The 24404-nt window shown below is 42.9% G+C and overlaps 10 non-coding genes across 10 annotated transcripts; all 10 read right to left on the reverse strand.

Annotated features, from left to right (window-relative positions):
• Positions 1–20229: 20229 nt before the first annotated feature.
• trnah-gug (transfer RNA histidin (anticodon GUG)) lies at positions 20230–20301 on the reverse strand. The gene has a single exon. It is a non-coding gene; the product is annotated as a tRNA-His (tRNA).
• Positions 20302–20574: 273 nt separating this feature from the next.
• trnat-agu (transfer RNA threonine (anticodon AGU)) lies at positions 20575–20648 on the reverse strand. Its single transcript has one exon. It is a non-coding gene; the product is annotated as a tRNA-Thr (tRNA).
• Positions 20649–21158: 510 nt separating this feature from the next.
• Positions 21159–21230, reverse strand: trnah-gug (transfer RNA histidin (anticodon GUG)). The gene has a single exon. It is a non-coding gene; the product is annotated as a tRNA-His (tRNA).
• A 274-nt stretch (positions 21231–21504) lies between these two features.
• Positions 21505–21578, reverse strand: trnat-agu (transfer RNA threonine (anticodon AGU)). The gene has a single exon. It is a non-coding gene; the product is annotated as a tRNA-Thr (tRNA).
• A 510-nt stretch (positions 21579–22088) lies between these two features.
• On the reverse strand, positions 22089–22160 carry trnah-gug (transfer RNA histidin (anticodon GUG)). Its single transcript has one exon. It is a non-coding gene; the product is annotated as a tRNA-His (tRNA).
• Positions 22161–22434: 274 nt separating this feature from the next.
• On the reverse strand, positions 22435–22508 carry trnat-agu (transfer RNA threonine (anticodon AGU)). Its single transcript has one exon. It is a non-coding gene; the product is annotated as a tRNA-Thr (tRNA).
• A 511-nt stretch (positions 22509–23019) lies between these two features.
• trnah-gug (transfer RNA histidin (anticodon GUG)) lies at positions 23020–23091 on the reverse strand. Its single transcript has one exon. It is a non-coding gene; the product is annotated as a tRNA-His (tRNA).
• Positions 23092–23365: 274 nt separating this feature from the next.
• On the reverse strand, positions 23366–23439 carry trnat-agu (transfer RNA threonine (anticodon AGU)). The gene has a single exon. It is a non-coding gene; the product is annotated as a tRNA-Thr (tRNA).
• Positions 23440–23949: 510 nt separating this feature from the next.
• Positions 23950–24021, reverse strand: trnah-gug (transfer RNA histidin (anticodon GUG)). Its single transcript has one exon. It is a non-coding gene; the product is annotated as a tRNA-His (tRNA).
• A 274-nt stretch (positions 24022–24295) lies between these two features.
• Positions 24296–24369, reverse strand: trnat-agu (transfer RNA threonine (anticodon AGU)). The gene has a single exon. It is a non-coding gene; the product is annotated as a tRNA-Thr (tRNA).
• Positions 24370–24404: the final 35 nt, after the last annotated feature.

The following is a 24404-nucleotide window of genomic DNA, read 5'->3' on the forward strand; positions in this document are numbered from 1 at the left end:
GTAGGTAAGGTAGGAGAGGGGGCTTTAACTTTTACTTTCTTTGCTTTGGTTCTGTCCAGACCATTTCCCCCAATTTACAGTGTGAAGGAAATAAATTCCCTGTTAACTCTAAATTCTCTGCCTATGTCATACTTGCCCGCACCTGCAATCCCATACCTCTTTCACTCCACGGGGAGTTGCGTGTAGCAGCATGTTGTGTCCCCCCCCCTCCCCCTCCAAGAGATGTGCATAACAAATGCACTGATTGACACATCTAGCATTGGGTACTGAAACGTCAGGTTCCAAATAACTGAATTGAAGGGAAAGGTGAACTGAGACAGGAAGTACTTCATGCCAACTATTTTCCTCTGTTAAAGCTGCTGCAGGTCAGTTTGGAGAGAGCAGACTTTGCTAGCAATAGTGCAAAAAGTTAGCTGGAAAGTTGCAGATTTTTCAACGTAGGTGACTGCTGCCATCTCTGTGAAAAAAACTGTCTTTGAGCAGTTACTTTACCAACTGTATTATCCATAATGTATAGTGAATGCATGAACAGGCATGTTACCAACAAACAAACATTTATCTGTCTCCAACATCTGCTCCTCTGTTGTCAGAGATAGACCCTGCTGCAGCTGAACAGGAGGGGAGGGACTCAACTCTCACACTTGCAGGCATAACTGTTAATAAATCCAAAATAATGAAGTTGATATAGTTCATCACATATATTGATCTGTTGAAATCAAGTCATTTGTGGACATTAGTCAGGGACATGATTGTCTGGAATGATTTTTCAGCGTGATTGCAGTGCGAAGGGTAGTCATAGAAGCTGGATCTTTTCTCAGAACATTTTACGTCTTACCTAATGCATCTTTAACATGGAAGCTTACTTAAATTAAAGGATCTATATCCATCTTTGACACTAAGGCCTGCATAAGCGTTTTCACATGGTGGATGTTGGCCTGCCCTGCTGATCCTGTGTAATATGTGTTCAGGTGAGTGACTAAACACAGGTTTCTCTAGCTAGCTCTTCTGAGCCTGTGTAATGTGTTCAGGTGAGTGACTAAACACAGGTTTCTCTAGCTGGCTCTGCTGATCCTGTGTAATATGTGTTCAGGTGAGTGACTAAACACAGGCTAATCTAGCTATTCATATTTATTGTTGCATGTTCATGTTGGATTTATACTATATTATCACAGGGATTAATTTGACTCAGATTTGCAGATGTTTTACGACAGTATGATGTTTAGTTGTTCCTATATAGTAGACGGAGTGTAGTGCTTTATACCAAGCTTTCCTTTTCATCTTGATTTGACTAACACAACTAGTATTGAAACAGCAGGAGGTAGAGTGGGGAGGTAATGGGAGTAGGAGTGGGACTCCATGACTTTGAATGTCTGAATCAGAGCTCCTTTGAGTTGGAGGCTTCTTAAATTGATCTGTACCAATTTGTATTTGAGTTTAACTCAATGATTTCTTATTTTGTTTTACATTGTTTGCAAACTGATATGTGACCCGTATTAATGTCAAAATAACATGCAAAACGGGCAACATAAAGATTAAAACAGAACCAGTCAAAAGTTTGGACACATCAACTCATTTAAGCGTTTTTCTTTATTTGTACTGTTTTCTACACTGTAGAATAATAGTGAAGACATCAAAGCTATGAAATAATACATATGGAATCATGTAGTAACCAAAATCAATAAATATCTTATTTTTCAAAGTAGCCACTCTTTGCCTTGATGACAGCTTTGCACACTCTTGACATTCTCTCAACAAGCTTCACCTGGAATGCTATTCCATCAGTCTTGAAGGAGTTCAAATATATGCTGAGCAAATGTGACTGCTAATCCTCCACTCTGCGGTCCAACTCATCCCAACCCATCTCAATTGGGTTGAGGTCGGGTGATTGTTGAGGACAGGTCATCTGATGCAGCACTCCATCACACTACTTGTTGGTCAAATTGCCCTTACACAGCCTGGAGGTGTATTGGGTCATTGTCCTGTTGAAAAACAAATGATAGTCCCACTAGCGCTAACCAGATGAGATGGTGTATCCCTGCAGAATGCTGTGATAGCCATGCTGTTTTTAAATTTTTAATTTTACAGATTTTTAACTAGGCTAGTCAGTTAAGAACAAATTCTTATTTTCAGTGACAGCCTAGGAACAATGGCTTAACTGCCTTGTTCAGGGGCAGAAGAACAGATTTGTACCTTGTCAGCTTGGAGATTCAAACTTGCAAACTTCCGGTTACTAGTCCAATGCTCTAACCACCAGGCTACCCTGGCTAACTGTGCATTAAAATCTAAATAAATCACTGACAGTGTCACCAACAAAGCACCCCCACCACACCACACCTCCTCCTCCATGCTTAACGGTGGGAACGATACATGCAGAGATAAATTTGAATCAATTGGAGGTGTACCTGTGGATGTATTTCAAGGCCTACCTTCAAACTCAGTGCCTCTTTGAAAGTCAGGAAACCCGTTTAACGTCACATCCGAAAGACGGCACCCTACACAGTTACACCAGCTCTGTCAGGAGGAATGGGCCATTATTCACCCAATTTATTGTGGGAAGCTTGTGGATGGCTACCCGAAACGTTTGACCGAAGTTCAACAATTTAAAGGCAATGCTACCAAATACTGAGTGGATGTAAACTTCTGACCCACTGGGAATGTGATGAATGAAATTAAAGCTGAAATAATTATTTCTACCTTTGGCAGTGATTACAGCCTCAAGTCTTCTTGGGTATGACTCTACAAGTTTGGCACTCCTATATCTGGGGAGTGTCTCCCATTATTTTCTGTAGATCCTCTCAAGCTCATCTGATTTGTTCTGAGGAGGAGGCGAGAGGATGTGAGGATTACGCAATTGATATTCTACACATGTCACAGCAAAAGTTCTCCTTTTGAGTGAGGTAGCTACCCTGGTAGCCCGCCTTGACCGTATAGTGGTTAGTACTGTGCATTGAGGCTGCAGAAACCACGGTTCACAGCATGTCATGGCAAAAAGGCTCCTTTTCAATGCGCTGTAAACAAAAGGTTTGCCACAAAACTAAACCAAATGAATCGATATGCCTCATACATTTATTTTCCTTTTCACAGTTGAACAACAATAGAAATAGCAGAGAACTTTGCTACAATTATCAAAGGTCTTCCACTGTAAACGGTTTTAATCAGTGACTCATTGGACCTTGTTAACATTAGAGATCAGCTCTGCGACCATGATTTTCAATGAAACATAGATGAAAGGAAAAGCATGAGTAAAATGTCATTTAAGTGCAGCTACATGAGGATATAACCTACAGACAAATAGGCTACACATATTATGGGCTATGAAAGACCTATGAAGTGTGACAACACCATCTAGTGGTCATGTAGCTACATCCACTAATTAGAAACACCATGAGTGAATTGGAGTTTTATTTATTTGAGTTTATTTTTATTTTTACAAGGGACAGTGAACATTAATCAACATTTCAGTAAGAGCCGGTTTTAGCCAGCTGGCTAATTTTCAACCGCAGTCCCTGGGCAGGTTATTAAAAACAATTACAATATAGACAATAGCAACATAGAACAAGCAAGACATAGCAACATAGAACAAGCAAGACATAGCAACATAGGACAAGCAAGACATAGCATACAGACAGAGCATCATAGGACAAGCAAGACATAGCATACAGACAGAGCATCATAGGACAAGCAAGACATGGCATACAGACAGAGCATCATAGGACAAGCAAGATGTGGCATACAGACAGAGCATCATAGGACAAGCAAGACGTAGCATACAGACAGCATCATAGGACAAGCAAGACTTAGCATACAGACAGAGCATCATAGGACAAGCAAGACGTGGCATACAGACAGAGCATCATAGGACAAGCAAGACGTAGCATACAGACAGAGCATCATAGGACAAGCAAGACGTGGCATACAGACAGAGCATCATAGGACAAGCAAGACGTGGCATACAGACAGAGCATCATAGGACAAGCAAGACGTGGCATACAGACAGAGCATCATAGGACAAGCAAGACGTGGCATACAGACAGAGCATCATAGGACAAGCAAGACGTGGCATACAGACAGAGCATCATAGGACAAGCAAGACGTGGCATACAGACAGAGCATCATAGGACAAGCAAGACGTGGCATACAGACAGAGCATCATAGGACAAGCAAGACGTGGCATACAGACAGAGCATCATAGGACAAGCAAGACGTAGCATACAGACAGAGCTAAATAAAACAAAAAGCAGCAAGACAAAATTCATAAAAGCAACAAAGTGTTTCCACATCTCACAAGCTACAGACAACATGGAGAGCGGCAACACACAGCTAGGGACCATGTTCACAAATCTGATTGACCTTTAGCCATGTCTTCAAGCATTTTGTGAAAGTGTGATATGTGGTGCAGTTATGTGTGTCTGATGGCAGTGTATTCCAGACATGGGAAGCTCTCACAGAGAATGCAGATTTACTAAAGGTGCTTTTCCTTAGGGGAACTATACAGTCACCTCTCATGGCAGACCTTGTGGATCTGCTGCCATATGTCTAGGTTTTCTGTTTAACAGAAATATTGAGTGGAGGGGGAGCCAGGCCATTGAGGATCTTGAATACAAGACATGCGTCGGTGTATTGCACAAGATTTTCCCAACTCAAGAGCTCATGCTTTCTAAGGATGTGACAATGATGATGGCTATTGGGCTTCCTATCAAGCACTTTGAGAGCCTGTTTGTTGACAGACTGAATAGGTTTTAATGTTGTACAGCAAGCTTGGGCCCAACTAGTCAAGCAGTATGTTAAGTGGGCGGAGTATCATAGATTTGAAGTACAGTTTTGCTACCTCTGTAGTCAAACAATTTCGTATAAATCGGAAATTAGCTAGGTTGAATTTGGTTATTTGAATTACCTTTTTTCACATGCTTTTTAAAAGAGGTTGGAATCAAGTATGATGCCAAGGTACTTAAAATCGGATACCACCTGGAGCTTCTCCCCTGAATAATTGTTGTAAAACCAAAGCAACGATGCAACATATTCTAAATGAAAGGGTTCTTTGTGCATTATGGGTAAAATGTATTTTATCCCTTCATTTCCAGTTTGGGTCAGACAAAGTTTGGGCAAATCCCTATCAGGCATTATTGAGTCCTGGGTTAGGCCTGACCAGTTGCTTCATGTCCCGTTTGTTTATTCTTCTGTAAATATTACTTTTGGCGCCTATTTCACTCTTCACTTTTGATAATAAAAGTCCGCCTCGGCCCATATAGACGGACCCCAACGTTTCTGTCCGATAGCTCAATCAAGGACCCCGTAGCAAGTCATGGAAAAAATTTGATTTTCAGCACCAATTAAGGTCTTGCTCGGGCACCAAATGACCTATCGAGTCAACTTGGGATTCGGGGTTTACGTTTTTATTATGGTTTGAACAGAAGGCGTTGTGAATTTTGGGACAGCTCTGAAGTATGTGATAGTTGGCTTCTAAACGAGTTGAAAAAGCGGGTGTGGTGTCCGTTTGTATCAGTTTGGTGTCAGAATGATATCTAATTGACTGATGGACGGTGACTTGCTGGTGACTTTTGTCCATTTGCAATATGTTTAAACAGTGAGTTACCATCACCAAAGTGACATTCTGAAATCAACCCCAACGAGCGATGGAGAGGAACCACTATCACTGCCCGGCCATCCCGAGTTCATCAGGCCAGTCAATTTTGCATTTCTGTGGTTGGAGGTCCTGACGAACCATGACCAGCTAAAGCGTCCGGAGTAAAAAGTTGAATGAAAAAAAAAAGTTGAGGGGGGTGTTCCCTTACACTCAGTTAGTATTTGGTAGCATTGCCTTTAAATTGTTGAACTTCGGTCAAATGTTTCGGGTAGCCATCCACAAGCTTCCCACAATAAGTTGGGTGAATTCTGGCCCATTCCTCCTGATAGAGCTGGTGTAACTGAGTCAGGTTTGTAGGCCTCCTTGCTCGCACATGTTTTTTTCAGTTCTGCCCAGAAATTCTCTATGGGATTGAGGTCAGAGCTTTGTGATGGCCACTCCAATACCTTGACTTTGTTGTACTTAACCAGCCATTTTGCGACAACTTTGGAAGTATGCTTGGGGAAGTATGCATTGTCCATTTGGAAGACCCATTTGCGACCAAGCTTTAACTTCCTGACTGATGTTTTGAGACGTTGCTTTAATATATCCACATAATTTTCCTACCTCATGATGCCATCTATTTTGTAAAGTGCACCAGTCCCTCGTGTCCTGCAGCAAAGCACCCCCACAACATGATGATGCCACCCCTGTGCTTCACGGTTGGGATGGTGTTCTTCGGCTTGCAAGCCTCCCCCTTTTTCCTCCAAACATAACGATGGTCATTATGGCCAAACAGTTCTATTTTTGTTTCATCAGACGAGGACATTTCTAGAATGTGCAGTTGCAAACCGTAAACTGTTTTTTTTTGGAGCAGTGGCTTCTTCCTTGCTTATCGGCCTTTCAGGTTATGTTGATATAGGACTCGTTTTACTGTGGATATAGATACTTTTGTACCTGGTTCCTCCAGCATCTTCACAAGGTCCTTTGCTGTTGTTCTGGGATTGATTTGCACTTTTCACACAAGTACAATCATCTCTAGGAGACAGAACGCGTCTCCTTCCTGAGTGGTATGATGGCTGCGTGGTCCCACGGTGTTTATACTTGCATACTATTGTTTGAACAGCTGACTGTGGTGCGTCTGGAAATTGCTCCCAAGGATGAACCAGACTTGTCGATGTCTAAATTTTTCATTCTGAGGTCTTGGCTGATTTCTTTTGATTTTCCCATGATGTCCAGCAAAGAGGCACTGAGTTTGAAGATAGGCCTTGAAATACATCCACAGGTACACCTTCAATTGACTCAAATTGATCTCCGCATGTATGGTTCCCACTGTGAAGCACGGAGGTGTGAATGTGTGATGGTGCTTTGCTGGTGACACTGTCAGTGATTTATTTTGAATTGAAGGCACATTTAGGCAGGGTAGCCTAGTGGTTGGAGTGTTGGACTAGTATCCGGAAGGTTGCAAGTTTGAATCCCCGAGCTGACAAGGTACGAATCTGTCGTTCTACCCCTGAACAAGGCATTTATTAATAGGCCGTCATTGAAAATAAGAATTTGTTCTTAACTGACTTGCACAGTTAAATAATGGTAAAAGCTTGTCGCGAGAATGCCAAGAGTGTGCAAAGCTATCATTTAGGCGAAGAGTGGCTACTTTGAAAAATAAAAGCTATTTCTGTCACGACTTCTCCCGAAGTCGTTGCCTCTCCTTGTTCGGGCGGTGCTCGGCGTTCGTCACCGGTCTTCTAGCCATCATTGATCCTTTTTTCATTTTCCATTGGTTTTGTCTTGTCTTCCCACACACCTGTTTTCAATCCCATTCATTACCTGTTGTGTATTTAACCCTCTGTTTCCCCTCATGTCTTTGTCAGACATTGTTTTATTGTCAGTGTAGTGTGATTGTTGTATAGGTGCGCGTCGGGTCCTCGTACCCATGTTTTGTGTTTATGTACATAGAGTGTTATGGAGCATACTCCGTGGACTTTATTAAAAGACTCCATTTTACACTCCATTTGACTCTCCTGCACCTGACTTCCCTGCCACCTATTCCACCTATGCATTTCAATTTCTTGATTTTGGTTACTACATGATTCCATGTGTTATTTCATAGCTTTGATGTCTTCCCTATTATTGTACAAAATAGTAAAAATACAGAAAACCCTTGAATGAGTAGGTGTGTCCAACCTTTTGACTGGTTCTGTATAAATCTGTATGTTGCCTGTTTTGCATGTTGTTTTGACATTTATACGTGTCACATCAGTTTACAAACAATGTAAAAATAGAAGAAATCATTGATAAGAACTTTCTCTTTTTTGCTTTCTTGGGTAGACAGCTCCAAAATGCAGGTGTTTCAGGCTAGCTCAGTGCTTTCTGTGGTGTTGAGGCAGTGCAGCTCTGCTGTTGGGACAGATTTAAATAGGCCCTAATAGTTTGTGGGCACCGTTTGTCACCTTTTTATAGTGCTATTAATGTATTGTTTAGTGTTGTGTTGTTGTGTAGTGGCTTTGCTGGCATGCATCTAAAACATTTTGTGGGAGTTTTCCCCCATCAAGATTTACATGCTAAACCTCCACTGTTCAAAATACTCTACACTGGTGAGTTTCTCTATAACTAACCAACTCTGGTATTTAGCCAGCTTGTCCACGTCAGTGCAGCAGCATGCTTGACTAGGCCAATATCTCCCCTCACACACATGCCCTGGTAGTTCGCTGTGATCATACAGTGGATAGTAATCTGTGCTGTGAACACGTCCCAGTGTCAGGTTGGTTAGCCCATCATCGCGTCTCTACACTTTAAATGCCCTGGTGGCTCTCCATGATCGTGTAGTGGTCAGTACTCTGCGTTGTGTCTGCAGAAACCCTGGTTTGAATCCGTGTCACGGTATTGCGCTACAAAATGTAATGGCAAAATGACCGTAGTTTGAACGAGTTAAAACTTAAAACGTCCTTTGTAAGCCAAGAAAACTCTGCCTTTTTCCTCCAGCTCATGGTATAATTAGATTAATCGATTCATCTGCTAGTTAGTCATTCGAGGGTGTCACTATGGATTCTAATATTAGGAAAAACAAGTTATATTTTATTTTGATGTACAGAGATATGGGTTAAATAAATCATTTGATTCAAAACATAAGGAACACATTCTGCCCCCAGCTGTGCCCTGGACACCATATTTGAATTGATTGATTCAATGTCAGAGCTCGTACTGTTATGTGACCTAAACTGGGACATCCTTAACACCCCGGCCGTCCTACAATCTAAGCTAGATGCCCTCAATCTCACACATATTATCAAGGAACCTACCAGGTACAACCCCAAATCCGTAAACACGGGTAATCTCAAAGATACCAACCTAACAAACCTGCCATCCAAACACACCTTGGCTGTCTTCAACCAGGATCTCAGCAATCACTGCCTCATTGTCTGCATCAATAATGGGTCTGCGGTCAAATGACCACCCATCATCACTGTCAAACGCTCCCTAAAACACTTCAGCGAGCAGGCCTTTCTAATCGACCTGGCTCGGGTATCCTGGAAGGATATTGACCTCGTTCCGTCAGTAGAGGATGCCTGGTTGCTCATTAAAAGTGCTTTCTTCACCATCTTAAATAAGCATTCCCCATTCAAAAAATGTAGAACCAGGAACAGATATAGCCCGTGGTTCACTCCAGACCTGACTGCCCTTGACCAGCACAAAAACATCCTGTGGCGTGCTGCATTAGCATCGAATAGCCCCCGCAATGTAGAACTTTTCAGGGAAGTAAGGAACTAATATACACAGGCAGTTAGCAAAGCAAAGGCTAGCTTTATCAAACAGAAATTTGCATCCTGCAGCACAAATTACAAAAAGTTCTGGGACACTGTAAATTCCATGGAGAATAATAGAACCACCTCCCAGCTGCCCACTTCACTGAGGCTAGGAAACACTGTCACCACCGATAAATCCACGATAATTGAGAATTTCATTTTTCTACGGCTGGTTATGCTTTCCATCTGGCCATCCCTACCCCGGTCAACAGCCTCTCTTTTGTATCGTCAGAGATCCCCAAAGATTGGACAGCTGCCGCGGTCATCCCCCTCTTCAAAGGGGGTGACAGTCTAGACGCAAACTGTTACAGACCTATATCTATCCTACCCTACCATTTCGAATCCCACCGTACCTTCTCTGCTATGCTACCTGGTTTCCGAGCTGGTCATGGGTGCACCTCAGCCATGCTCAAGGCCTAAATGAAATCATAACCGCCATCGATAAGAGACAAAGCTGTGCAGCTGTATTCATCGACCTGGCCAAGGCATTTGACTCTGTCAATCACCACATTCGTATCAGCAGACTCAACAGCCTTGGTTTCTCAAATGACTGCCTTGCTTGGTTCACCAACTACTTCTCAGACAGAGTTCAGTGTGTCAAATCGGAGAGCCTGTTTTCCGGACCTCTGGCAATCTCTATGGGGGTGCCACAGGGTTCAATTCTTGGGCCGAATCTTTTCTCTGAATACATCAATGATTTCGCTCTTGGTGCTGGTGATTCTCTGATCCACCTCTATGCAGACGACACCATTCTGTATACTTCTGGCCCTTCTATGGACACTGTGTTGACTAACCTCCAGACAAGCTTCAATGCCATATAACTCTCCTTTCCGTGGCCTCCAACTGCTCTTAAATGCAAGAAAAACTAAATATATGCTCATCAACCGATCGCTGCCCTCAAATACATAGGTGTCTGGTTAGATTGTTAACTCTCTTTCCAGACTCACATTAAACATCTCCAATCCAAAATGAAAGGTAGAATCTTTCACTCATGCTGCAAAGCATACCCTCATAAATCTGACTATCCTACCATTCTTGACATGTAATTTACAAAATAGCCTACAACACTCTACTCAGCAAATTGGATGTAGTCTATCAGAGTGCCATCTGTTTTGTCACTGAAGCCCCATATATTATTATTAGAATTACTGAAGCTGGAGACTTATCTCCCTCACTAACTTTAAGCATCAGCTGTCAGAGGTTACCAATCACTGTACCTGTACACAGACCATCTGTAAATAGCACACCCAACTACGTCATCCCCATACTGTATTTTTTTTTTGCTATTTTGCACCCCAGTATCTCTGCTTGCACATCTGCACATCTTTAACTCCCAACGTTTAATTTCCAAAATGTTGCCACTATGGCCTATTAACCTTACTACGTTTGCACACACTGTAAATAGATTTTTCTATTGTGTTATTGACTGTACATGTGTTTATCCCATGTGTAACTCTGTTGTTTTTGTTGCACTGCTTTGCTTTATCTTGGCCAGGTCGCAGTTGTAAATGAGAACACAAGGTGTCAAAAGCATTCCTTTTGCTGGCTAATGTTGACTCCAATTTTAATTTTAATTTTTATTTAACTAGGCAAGTCAGTTAAGAACAAATTCCTATTTTCAATGACAGCCTAGGAACAGTGGGTTAACTGCCTGTTCAGAGGCAGAACGACAGATTTGTACCTTGTCAGCTTGGGGGTTTGAACTTGCAACCCTCCGGTTACTAGTCCAACACTCTAACCACTAGGCTACCCTGCCACCCCAATGCTTCCCACAGTTGTATCAAGATGGCTCAATGTCGTTTGGATGGTGGACAATTCTTGACACACACGGGAAACTGTTGAGCATGAAAAACACAGCAGTATTGCAATTCTTGACAAATACCGGTGCACCTGGCACCTACTACCATACCCTGTTCAAAGGCACTTAAAAATGTTGTCTTGCCCATTCACCCTCTGAATGGCACACATACAAAATCCATGTCTTAATTGTCTCAAGGCTTAAAAATCTTTATTTAGCCTGTCTCCCCTTCATCTACACTGATTGAAGTGGATTTAACAATTGACATCAATAAGGGATCATAGCTTTCACCTTGATTCACCTGGTAAGTCTGTGTCACGGAAAGAGCAGGTGTTCTTAATGTTTTGTGCACTCAGTGTATGTGTTACTTTTCACACACACAATAGGTAAGATACAGTGTATTCGGAAAGACAATACCCCATAATGACAAAGCAAAAACTGTATTTTTAGAAATTTTGGCAAACGTTATAAAAAACTGAAATATCACATTTACATAAATATCCAGACCCTTTTTACTCAGTACTTTGTTGAAGCACCTTTGGCGGCGATTACAGCCTCAAATCGTCTTGCTACAAGCTTGGCACTGATGCATTTGGGGAGTTTCTCCCATTCTTCTCAAGCTCTGTCAGGTTGGATGTGGAGAGTCGCTACACAACTATTTTCAGGTCTCTTCAGAGATGTTCGATCAGATTCAAGACCAGGCTCTGGCTTGGCCACTCTAGGACATTCAGAGCCTCATCCCAAAGCCACTCCAGCGTTGTCTTGGCTGTGTGCTTAGGTATGTTGTACGTTGGAATGTGAACCCTTGCCCCCGTCTGAGGTTCTGAGCGTCCTCAAGCAGGTTTTCATCATGGATCTCTCTGTACTTTGCTCTGTTCATCTTTCCCTCGACCCTGACTAGTCTCCTAGTCCTTGCCGCTGAAAAATATTCCCACAGCATGATGCTGTCAACACCATGCTTCACCGTTGGGATGGTGCCAGGTTTGCTCCAGACGTGATGCTTGACATTCAGGCCAAAGAGTTCAATCTTGGTTTCATCAGACCAGAGAGTCTTGTCACCTCTCTGACCAAGGCCCTTCTCTCCTGATTGCTCAGTGTGGCCAACCCATTTAAGAGGCCACTGTTCTTGGGGACCTTCAATGCTGCAGAAATATTTTGCTACCCTTCTCCAGATCTGTGCCTCGACACAATCCTGTCTATGAGGTCTACGGACAATTCATTTGACCTCATGGCTTGGTTTTTGCTCTGACATGTACTGTCAACTACGGGACCGTGTATACACAGCTGTGTGCCTTTCCACATCATGTCCAATCAATTGAATTATCCACATGGTGACTCCAAGTTGTAGAAACATCTCAAGGATGATCGATTGAAACAGGACGCAACTGAGCTCAATTTCGACACTCATAGCAAAGGGTCTGAATACTTACGTAAATGAGCTATTTCAGTTTTTAATTTTTTATTTGCAAACATTTCAAAAAACCTGTTTTCGCTTTGTCATTATGGGGTATTGTGGGGTATTATGGGGTATTGTTCTCCGCCAGCCTATCCCTTCTCCGATGCCAGGTATCGTAAGCCATAGCCCTCCTGATGAGCAAAAAAATAATTGAATACATTTTAGAACAAGGCTGCTGTAAGGTTTTGTATTAATTTTCTTAGTCAACATTATGTTCTATTTCTTTTGTATTCTTGAACGTAGCCCTGTCTTTCATTTTTTTGTTCATTGATTTCACCTGTGTTCGTTACTGACCTGGTCTCATCAGCTCCTTATTTAGTTCAGTTCATTCTGTTTGTGCCTTTGTGTGGTATTGTTAGTTTTGACTCTACTAAGCCTTTTCCTAGCTCTTTTGTCAGAACTTGTTATAGCCTTCAATCCTAGTTTTGATTCATCTGCCTGTTTGCCTACCTGTGTATGACCATTGCCTGCGACCACGATTCCTGCCTTCTGCAAAGGCGAAATAGACACCTGCCACGCTCTACACGTGAATCTACACCTTTTTCTCCCTGAGTATTCATTACAGCTGTAACATAACACACGTGGGAAAGGCAAATCTATAGATTTAATTTGACTGGGAGTACAGATCTGTGGCATTATCATATTTTTATATATTTTTTATTTAACCTTTATGTTACTAGGCAAGTCAGTTAAGAGCCGTTAAATTCTTAAAGATGACGGCCTAACCTGGGCGACGCTGGGACAATTGTGCGCCAATTGTGATACAGCCTGGATTCGAACCAGGGACTGTAGGGAAACCTCTTGCACTGAGATGCAGTGCCCTCGACCGCTGCTCCACTTAGGAGCCCAAATGCTGAAACGCGAGTTGATGCGGGCAGATGAATGGCACGACAATGGGCCTCAGGATCTAGTCACTTTATCTCTGTGCATTCAAATTGCCATCGATAAAGTGTAATTGTACTTGTTGTCCCTAGTTTCTGCCTGCCCATGACATAATCACACCGCCACCATGGGGAACTCTGTTCATAACATTGACATCAACAAACCGTGTGCCCACATGACTCCATAGACATAGTCTGCGGATGTGAGGCTGGTTGGACGTAGTGACAAATTCTCTTTAACGACATGGTAGAAAAATATACATTAAAACCTCTTGCCGCACAGATCCCTTTAGAGGGATCATTTTCGTCTACATCCGGTGAATTGCAGAGCGCCAAATTAGAATTAAATTACAAAAAAGATTGAATTTTCATGAAATCACAAGTGCAATACACTAAAACACAGCGTGACTTGTTGTTAATCCAGCCGGCGCGTCAGATTTCAAAAATACTTTAAAGTGAAAGCAAACCATGCGATTATGTGAGGACAGCTCTCAGGCTACCGTAGGTAGCATTACAAACAGCTAGCAGCAAAGAGGATTGCTTTTCTGACTTTCGTGACCAATCAAAATAATCACTTACCTTTGATCTTCCTATGTTTGCACTCACGAGACTCCCATTTACACAATAAATGTTTGTTTTGTTCGATAAAGATTCTCTTTATGTCCAAAAACCTCCACTTGGTTGGCGCATTTTGTAGGAGGTGCAGCGGTTTTTAGGGTTTGCCAATTACTACCGGAGGTTTATCCTTCACCTCACTGCTGAAGGGGGGGCCGGTGCGTTTGCGGTGGTCAGCAGAGGCTGATGGAGCCTTCAACCAGTTGAAGGCACTGTTCACTGGGGCACCCGTGTTGGCGCATCCGGACCCTTCGTTAGCAATCATAGTGGAGGTGGATGCGTCCGAGGCTGGGGTTGGAGCCGTGCTGTCTCAGCGCTCGGGCACGCCACCGAAGCTCCGTCCCTGCGCTTTCTTTTCTAAGAAGCTGGGTCCGGCGGAGCGGAACTATGATGTGGGGGACCGGGAGTTATTAGCTATGGTAAAAGGCCTGAAGGTGTGGAGACACTGGCTAGAGGGGGCTAAACACCCTTTTCTCATCTGGACTGACCACCGTAATCTGGAGTATATTCGAGCAGTGAGGAGACTGAATCCGCGTCAGGCTAGGTGGGCCATGTTCTTTACACGTTTTAGATTTACGATCTCTTACAGACCAGGTTCCCTCAACACGAAGGCCGACGCGCTGTCCCGTCTCTATGACACCGAGGATCGGTCCATCGAACCCACTCCCATCCTTCCAGCCTCTCGGCTGGTGGCCCCAGTGGTATGGGAGGTGGACGCGGACATCGAGCGGGCGTTAAGGGTTGAACCTGCACCTACACAGTGTCCGACTGGTAGAAGTTACCTACCGCTTGGTGTCCGTGATAAGTTGATTCGGTGGGCTCACACTACCGTCTACGGGTCATCCGGGGATTGATAGGACGGTGCAGGGTTTTAGGGGGAAATACTGGTGGCCCACCTTAGAGCCTCACATCCCTAGCTATGTCTCTTCCTGTTCGGTATGTGCCCAGAGTAAGGCTCCTAGGCACCTTCCTAGAGGGAAGTTACAGCCCCTCCCGGTTCCACAACAGCCATGGTCCCATCTCTCGGTAGATTTCCTTACTGATCTTCCCCCATCTCAGGGGAACACTAACGTTCTGGTCGTTGTGGATCGGTTCTCTAAGTCCTGCCGTCTCCTCCCATTGCCTGGTCTCCCTACGGCCCTACAGACTGCAGAGGCTCTATTTACCCACGTCTTCTGGCACTATGGGGTTCCAGAGGATATCGTCTCCGATCGGGGTCCCCAGTTCACGTCTCGGGTTTGGAAGGTGTTTATCGAGCGTCTGGGGATCTCGGTCAGCCTTACCTCTGGTTATCACCCCGAAAGTAATGGGTAGGTGGAGAGAGTAAACCAGGAAGTGGGCAGGTTTCTGAGGTCATAATGCCAGGACCGGCCAGGAGAATGGGCGAGGTACGTCCCGTGGGCAGAGTTAGCCCAGAACTCTCTTCGGCATTCATCCACGAATATGTCGCCATCCGAATGCGTACTGGGCTACCAGCCGGTCCTGGCTCCGTGGCATCAGAGTCAGACCGAGGCTCCTGCGGTGGAGGAGTGGGTACAGCGCTCTAGAGACCTGGCGGGCAGTCCAGGATTCTCTCAGGCAGGCCAGTGAACGGCAGAAGAGAGACGCTGACCGCCACCGCAGCGAGGCCCCGGTGTTCGCACCAGGGGACAGGGTCTGGCTCTCGACCCGAAACCTGCCCCTCCGCCTGCCCTGCCGGAAGCTGGGGCCGCAGTGTGTGGGGCCTTTTAAAGTCCTGAGGAGGATAAACGAGGTGTGTTATAGATTGCAACTTCCCTCTTATCGTATTAACCCCTCGTTTCATGTGTCTCTCCTCAGGCCGGTGGTAGCTGGTCCCCTACAAGACAGTGAGGTACCGGAGGTCCCTCCACCCCCTCTGGACATCGAGGGGTACCCGGCGTACACAGTACGAGCTATTCTGGACTCGAGACGCCGGGTGAGGGGCCTGCAGTACCTCGTGGACTGGGAGGGGTACGGTCCGGAGGAGAGGTCCTGGGTACCGGGGAGGGACATTTTAGATCCTTCCCTCTTGATGGATTTCCATCGCCTCCACCCGGATCGCCCTGCGCCTCATCCTCCGGGTGCCGCGCGTCGGGGGGGGGGGGGGTACTGTCACGAACCTCGCCGAAGATGGTGCCTCTTCCTGTTCGGGCGGTGCTCGGCGGTCGTCGTCGCCGGCCTATTAGCTGCCATCGATTCCCTTTCCGTTTGTTTTGGGTTATTGGGTAATTGGGTACACCTGTTTTGTATTAGGGTTTGTTTGTAGGGTATTTAAGGGCACTAGGCCCGCTGGGTATTTGTGCGGGCTTGTTTTTGTTACGATGTGTTTGATGGTGTGATTTATTAGTGTATTTATTCTCCGGACTATTTTGTCCTGTTGTTTGGACTGGCAACTTATATACACCCTGTGTGTTGGCGTGACTGTTTTGTTGCGCTGGGGAATAAATTTGAAAAAAAGACTGAACCCTGCTCTCTGCGCCTGATTCCACCCACCACTCCTAGTTGATCGTAACAAGAACACTAGGAGGCTAAAGTCAACCACGTGAAAACAAGGCAACAGTAAACATGTTGTCCCCCACGAATGATGTAATACCCCCCTATTTATTTCACGATGGCCCCGGAGGGGAGGGCTGCCGTCTTATCGGCTTTCAAAACACCATGCTGTTGTTTGTTTTTACATTATGTTGCTGCTATTATTTGTTATTCTTATCTCTTACTTTTTTAAACATATTTTCTTACAACTGCATTGTTGGTTAAGTAAGAATTTCACTGTAAGGTCTACTACACCTGTTGTATCGGCGCATCTGACAAATAACATTTGATTTGATATGGGACAATTTAGATATTGCGTGTGACTAACAAATTGCAGTTAATTGCTATAGCTCCCGCCTTGGACCAATCAGTGTAATTTTGTAAATGATGGATCTCTATGGCAATAAGGATCATTCACCTAAATGTTGTCAAAATCAGCCCAGTGCTCTCAGAGATATCTTGCTTTACTAACGTACAAAGAGACATACGAACGGACAGACAGAGAATGATCTGTAATCCCCTCCCCAATTTCCATGTGGGGGACAACAAACCCACACCATGCTTGTTTAACTAGACTTTTTAACTGATGTAGCAACTGTTTCAGAATATAGGAAGCATTTGTCACCTGAAGTGTTTTGTTAATTAGTTGGTTAAAATAAAAATGTAGCTCTCAAATATTCCTCATTATAGCAAGTATAATAATTAGTATAATAATTATTCAGGGACATTGTGTACTTACATACAATGATATGCAGTCCTCAGTGTTAAGGATAACGATAGAAGATCTTGATGGAAGAAAACTGATTGGTTCTGAGATTCCGAGTGAAGTTCAATTGTTTAACACCAAAAGATGCAACAGCTGAATACGTGTCTCTGGAGTAGAGAAGCACTCTCTTATATAGCAGCAAAACTCCCCTCAAGCAAATACAATGATGTGCGTCAGTAGTTTTCTGTAGAATTTACACAAAACCTTTCACTTTGAAGAAGACATTGTATAATCATGACCAACGTGTATCAACAGTTTAAACCACTCTTTGCAACACCTCCTCTTCTTGCTGCCACATATTTTGGGGGTTTCCAGTCACTTGCCAAAACAATATCATTTGCAACAACACCTTTCTCTACTCATACTATACACTATATACTATAAGAAGAAAGGTGATATCTAGAACCTAAAATGGTTATTTGGCTGTCCCCATAGGAGAACCCTCTGAAGAACCCTTTTTGGTTCTAATTAGTTCTACAGGAACCCAAAAGAGTTCAACCTGAAACCACAAAGAGATATATTTGGAACCAAAAATGGTTATCTTATGGGGAGAGCCTTTTTTCTGAGACTGTAGTTTTTTCATCAAAACATCCTATATGTTCTGATTATCATGGTTTGTGCAGGTGACTGGGTAAATACACAAAGGGACACAGTCATAACCTCAACCTCAGACCAATTGTCAGAATTGTCACGCCTTGGTCATTGTGTTTTGTGTTTTCGTTATATATTTTGGTCAGGCCAGGGTGTAACATGGGTTTTACGTGTTGTGTTTCGCATTGGGGTTTATAGGATTGGGATGCTATGATTAGGGGGTGTTAATTTAACCCACATCTCTGTCTAGCAAAATCACATCACAAAAGAGATGTCTTTTACTAATATTGGTCAATCGAGGACAGTACATTTTTCATTTGGGTCTCGAGATGAATAAACTCAAGAACCTCTGACATGGATTCTTAAACTATGATTTGGGACCCAAAGCAGTTATTAACATGTCATAGATGGGTCGTGAGATATGAGTAAACATTCAGAATCATACACTATTTCTTCATAATGTTGGTCGTTCGAGGACACTGCATTTCTCATTTGGCCCTCGAGCTTAAAAATGGTAAAAACCTCTGAAACAGCAGATGAATCAGTTCGTGTAAGTAATTAACCTGCGATATGCTGGGGAACTTTGTCAAAAGGCAGAGTTGCTGAGTTTCTAAGCTTTCAGAGTAAATCTTAACCTGTTCAAAAAAGAACCCTTCTGAAATTTCATTGCAGTGCCGTGACCCGGATTCGAACCGGGGTTGCTGCGGCCACAACGCAGAGTACTAATGCCTGAATGTTTATCATATTAAAATTGGAAATTAATCCAGATTTGTGACCACACAGACAAACCAATGAATAGCAGCTAGTGATTGCTTTGCAATAATTGCAGTTAGCTACTGTCACTGATTCCTTCCTAACAACTCCTTGTTGAATTTACGATTCCAACTTGTTGTGTAATGTTTATGTCCAATGGCCAATGAGAAACAATACGTCTCTAAACCCATTGGTAAGAAAACCTGAGTTGCCTCCCCTCTGACCTTCTCCACCAATGTGTACAATAAAATGCTTGAAAAGGTACTGCTTGAGATTTGAACTCAGGATCTCCTGTTTACTAGATAGGAACTTTAACCAACTAAGCCACAGCACCCATGAAATAGATATATTCACCTATTTGAATCAAGCTAGTCTCATAAATGGTAAAAACCTCTGAAACAGCAGATGAATCAGTTCATGTAAGTAATTAACCTGCGATATGCTGGGGAACTTTGTCAAAAGGCAGAGTTGCTGAGTTTCTAAGCTTTCAGAGTAAGTCTTAACCTGTTCAAAAAAGAACTCTTCTGAAATTTCATTGCAATGCCGTGACCCGGATTCGAACCAGTGTTGCTGCAGCCACAACGCAGAGTACTAACCACTATACGATCACGGTTGGCTACAAGAGGTGGATTTGTAAAGCCTACATAGGCTGGGAAAGTGATGTGCACAAGCTGGCTAAACACTTTTCATATTGTTCTCGATAATGAATAAAGTGAAGAAACAGTCGAGCTTTACACATTCAAAAAGTGACCTTTTTCCGTGACATTGGAATATCTCAATTGCATCCTCCTCACATCATCTCTAATTCTCTAAACCGATTGGTGAGAAAACCTGAGTGCTCTCCACTCTGACCTTCTCATCCAATGTGTACAATAAAATGCTTGAAAAGGTACTGCTGAGATTTGAAATCTAGATCTCCTGTTTACAAGACAGGCACTTCAACCAACTAAGCCACAGCACCCATGAGACACATATATTTTGCAGATGTGAACACCCACACCTATTTCAATCAAACCAGTCTCATTAATTTAACCCACATCTCTGTCTAGCAAAATCACATCACAAAAGAGATGTCTTTTACTAATATTGGTCAATCGAGGACAGTACATTTTTCATTTGGGTCTCGAGATGAATAAACTCAAGAACCTCTGACATGGATTCTTAAACTATGATTTGGGACCCAAAGCAGTTATTAACATGTCATAGATGGGTCGTGAGATATGAGTAAACATTCAGAATCATACACTATTTCTTCATAATGTTGGTCGTTCGAGGACACTGCATTTCTCATTTGGCTCTCGAGCTTAAAAATGGTAAAAACCTCTGAAACAGCAGATGAATCAGTTTGTGTAAGTAATTAACCTGCGATATGCTGGGGAACTTTGTCAAAAGGCAGAGTTGCTGAGTTTCTAAGCTTTCAGAGTAAATCTTAACCTGTTCAAAAAAGAACCCTTCTGAAATTTCATTGCAGTGCCGTGACCCGGATTCGAACCGGGGTTGCTGCGGCCACAACGCAGAGTACTAACCACTATACGATCACGGCTGGCTACAAGAGGTGGATTTGTAAAGCCTACATAGGCTGGGAAAGTGATGTGCACAAGCTGGCTAAACACTTTTCATATTGTTCTCGATAATGAATAAAGTGAAGAAACAGTCGAGCTTTACACATTCAAAAAGTGACCTTTTTCCGTGACATTGGAATATCTCAATTGCATCCTCCTCACATCATCTCTAATTCTCTAAACCGATTGGTGAGAAACCTGAGTGCCCTCCACTCTGACCTTCTCCTCCAATGTGTACACTAAAATGCTTGAAATGGTACTGCTGAGATTTGAACTCAGGATCTCCTGTTTACTAGACAGGCACTTTAACCAACTAAGCCACAGCACCCATGAGAGACATATATTTTGCAGATGTGAACACCCACACCTATTTCAATCAAACCAGTCTCATTAATTTAACCCACATCTCTGTCTAGCAAAATCACATCACAAAAGAGATGTCTTTTACTAATATTGGTCAATCGAGGACAGTACATTTTTCATTTGGGTCTCGAGATGAATAAACTCAAGAACCTCTGACATGGATTCTTAAACTATGATTTGGGACCAAAAGCAGTTCTTAACATGTCATAGATGGGTCGTGAGATATGAGTAAACATTCAGAATCATACACTATTTCTTCATAATGTTGGTCGTTCGAGGACACTGCATTTCTCATTTGGCCCTCAAGCTTAAAAATGGTAAAAACCTCTGAAACAGGAGATTAATCAGTTTGTGTAAGTAATTAACCTGCGATATGCTGGGGAACTTTGTCAAAAGGCAGAGTTGCTGAGTTTCTAAGCTTTCAGAGTAAATCTTAACCTGTTCAAAAAAGAACCCTTCTGAAATTTCATTGCATTGCCGTGACCCGGATTCGAACCGGGGTTGCTGCGGCCACAACGCAGAGTACTAACCACTATACGATCACGGCTGGCTACAAGAGGTGGATTTGTAAAGCCTACATAGGCTGGGAAAGTGATGTGCACAAGCTGGCTAAACACTTTTCATATTGTTCTCGATAATGAATAAAGTGAAGAAACAGTCGAGCTTTACACATTCAAAAAGTGACCTTTTTCCGTGACATTGGAATATCTCAATTGCATCCTCCTCACATCATCTCTAATTCTCTAAACCGATTGGTGAGAAAACCTGAGTGCCCTCCACTCTGACCTTCTCCTCCAATGTGTACACTAAAATGCTTGAAATGGTACTGCTGAGATTTGAACTCAGGATCTCCTGTTTACTAGACAGGCACTTTAACCAACTAAGCCACAGCACCCATGAGAGACATATATTTTGCAGATGTGAACACCCACACCTATTTCAATCAAACCAGTCTCATTAATTTAACCCACATCTCTGTCTAGCAAAATCACATCACAAAAGAGATGTCTTTTACTAATATTGGTCAATCGAGGACAGTACATTTTTCATTTGGGTCTCGAGATGAATAAACTCAAGAACCTCTGACATGGATTCTTAAACTATGATTTGGGACCCAAAGCAGTTATTAACATGTCATAGATGGGTCGTGAGATATGAGTAAACATTCAGAATCATACACTATTTCTTCATAATGTTGGTCGTTCGAGGACACTGCATTTCTCATTTGGCCCTCGAGCTTAAAAATGGTAAAAACCTCTGAAACAGCAGATTAATCAGTTTGTGTAAGTAATTAACCTGCGATATGCTGGGGAACTTTGTCAAAAGGCAGAGTTGCTGAGTTTCTAAGCTTTCAGAGTAAATCTTAACCTGTTCAAAAAAGAACCCTTCTGAAATTTCATTGCAGTGCCGTGACCCGGATTCGAACCGGGGTTGCTGCGGCCACAACGCAGAGTACTAACCACTATACGATCACGGCTGGCTACAAGAGGTGGATTTGTAAAGCCTACATAGGCTGGGAAAGTGATGTGCACAAGCTGGCTAAACACTTTTCATATTGTTCTCGATAATGAATAAAGTGAAGAAACAGTCGAGCTTTACACATTCAAAAAGTGACCTTTTTCCGTGACATTGGAATATCTCAATTGCATCCTCCTCACATCATCTCTAATTCTCTAAACCGATTGGTGAGAAAACCTGAGTGCCCTCCACTCTGACCTTCTCCTCCAATGTGTACACTAAAATGCTTGAAATGGTACTGCTGAGATTTGAACTCAGGATCTCCTGTTTACTAGACAGGCACTTTAACCAACTAAGCCACAGCACCCATTAGAGACATATATTTTGCAGATGTGAACACCCACACCTATTTCAATCAAACCAGTCTCATTAATTTAACCCACATCTCTGTCTAGCAAAATCACATCACAAAAGAGATGTCTTTTACTAATATTGGTCAATCGAGGACAGTACATTTTTCATTTGGGTCTCGAGATGAATAAACTCAAGAACCTCTGACATGGATTCTTAAACTATGATTTGGGACCCAAAGCAGTTATTAACATGTCATAGATGGGTCGTGAGATATGAGTAAACATTCAGAATCATACACTATTTCTTCATAATGTTGGTCGTTCGAGGACACTGCATTTCTCATTTGGCCCTCAGAGCTTAAAAATGGTAAAAACCTCTGAAACAGCAGATTAATCAGTTTGTGTAAGTAATTAACCTGCGATATGCTGGGGAACTTTGTCAAAAGGCAGAGTTGCTGAGTTTCTAAGCTTTCAGAGTAAATCTTAACCTGTTCAAAAAAGAACCCTTCTGAAATTTCATTGCAGTGCCGTGACCCGGATTCGAACCGGGGTTGCTGCGGCCACAACGCAGAGTACTAACCACTATACGATCACGGCTGGCTACAAGAGGTGGATTTGTAAAGCCTACATAGGCTGGGAAAGTGATGTGCACAAGCTGGCTAAACACTTTTCATATTGTTCTCGATAATGAATAAAGTGAAGAAACAGTCGAGCTTTACACATTCAAAAAGTGACCTTTTTCCGTGACATTGGAATATCTCAATTGCATCCTCCTCACATCATCTCTAATTCTCTAAACCGATTGGTGAGAAAACCTGAGTGCCCTCCACTCTGACCTTCTCCTCCAATGTGTACACTAAAATGCTTGAAATGGTACTGCTGAGATTTGAACTCAGGATCTCCTGTTTACTAGACAGGCACTTTAACCAACTAAGCCACAGCACCCATGAGAGACATATATTTTGCAGATGTGAACACCCACACCTATTTCAATCAAACCAGTCTCATTAATTTAACCCACATCTCTGTCTAGCAAAATCACATCACAAAAGAGATGTCTTTTACTAATATTGGTCAATCGAGGACAGTACATTTTTCATTTGGGTCTCGAGATGAATAAACTCAAGAACCTCTGACATGGATTCTTAAACTATGATTTGGGACCCAAAGCAGTTATTAACATGTCATAGATGGGTCGTGAGATATGAGTAAACATTCAGAATCATACACTATTTCTTCATAATGTTGGTCGTTCGAGGACACTGCATTTCTCATTTGGCCCTCGAGCTTAAAAATGGTAAAAACCTCTGAAACAGCAGATTAATCAGTTCGTGTAAGTAATTAACCTGCGATATGCTGGGGAACTTTGTCAAAAGGCAGAGTTGCTGAGTTTCTAAGCTTTCAGAGTAAATCTTAACCTGTTCAAAAAAGAACCCTTCTGAAATTTCATTGCAGTGCCGTGACCCGGATTCGAACCGGGGTTGCTGCGGCCACAACGCAGAGTACTAACCACTATACGATCACGGCTGGCTACAAGAGGTGGATTTGTAAAGCCTACATAGGCTGGGAAAGTGATGTGCACAAGCTGGCTAAACACTTTTCATATTGTTCTCGATAATGAATAAAGTGAAGAAACAGTCGAGCTTTACACATTCAAAAAGTGACCTTTTTCCGTGACATTGGAATATCTCAATTGCATCCTCCTCACATCATCTCTAATTCTCTAAACCGATTGGTGAGAAAACCTGAGTGCCCTCCACTCTGACCTTCTCCTCCAATGTGTACACTAAAATGCTTGAAATGGTACTGCTGAGATTTGAACTCAGGATCTCCTGTTTACTAGACAGGCACTTTAACCAACTAAGCCACAGCACCCATTAGAGACATATATTTTGCAGATGTGAACACCC

The sequence above is a fragment of the Oncorhynchus kisutch genome, unplaced genomic scaffold, assembly GCF_002021735.2.
Source record: "Oncorhynchus kisutch isolate 150728-3 unplaced genomic scaffold, Okis_V2 scaffold1100, whole genome shotgun sequence".
Lineage (NCBI taxonomy): Eukaryota > Metazoa > Chordata > Actinopteri > Salmoniformes > Salmonidae > Oncorhynchus > Oncorhynchus kisutch.